Source organism: Apaloderma vittatum, unplaced genomic scaffold (genome assembly GCF_000703405.1).
Source record: "Apaloderma vittatum isolate BGI_N311 unplaced genomic scaffold, ASM70340v1 scaffold25993, whole genome shotgun sequence".
NCBI lineage: Eukaryota > Metazoa > Chordata > Aves > Trogoniformes > Trogonidae > Apaloderma > Apaloderma vittatum.
Window position 1 is genome coordinate 10,778 of NW_009706775.1, and position 283 is coordinate 11,060.

Here is a 283-nt window from a genome sequence, read left to right on the forward strand (position 1 = left end):
GGGAGCGGGGTGGTGGCAGAGCCCGCTGGGGGTGCCGGTGTTGAGAGGAGCCCCTGTGGTCCTGTGCGGGGAGGGATGGGCTCAGCCCCGGCTGACGGGCGCGCTGTGGGAGGGCGGGTGGAGGAGGAGGGTGCGTGTCTGGGCTCAGGAGGAGACGAGGCTCAGGAGGAGACGCTTGCTCTCGCCCTGCGTGAGGCTATAAAGCGATTCAGTCTAGAAGTGGTGCAGTTGCCCTGCCTGCGGGGCAGAGCGTGGTCCTGGCTGGGTGCCGGGCAGGGCTGGA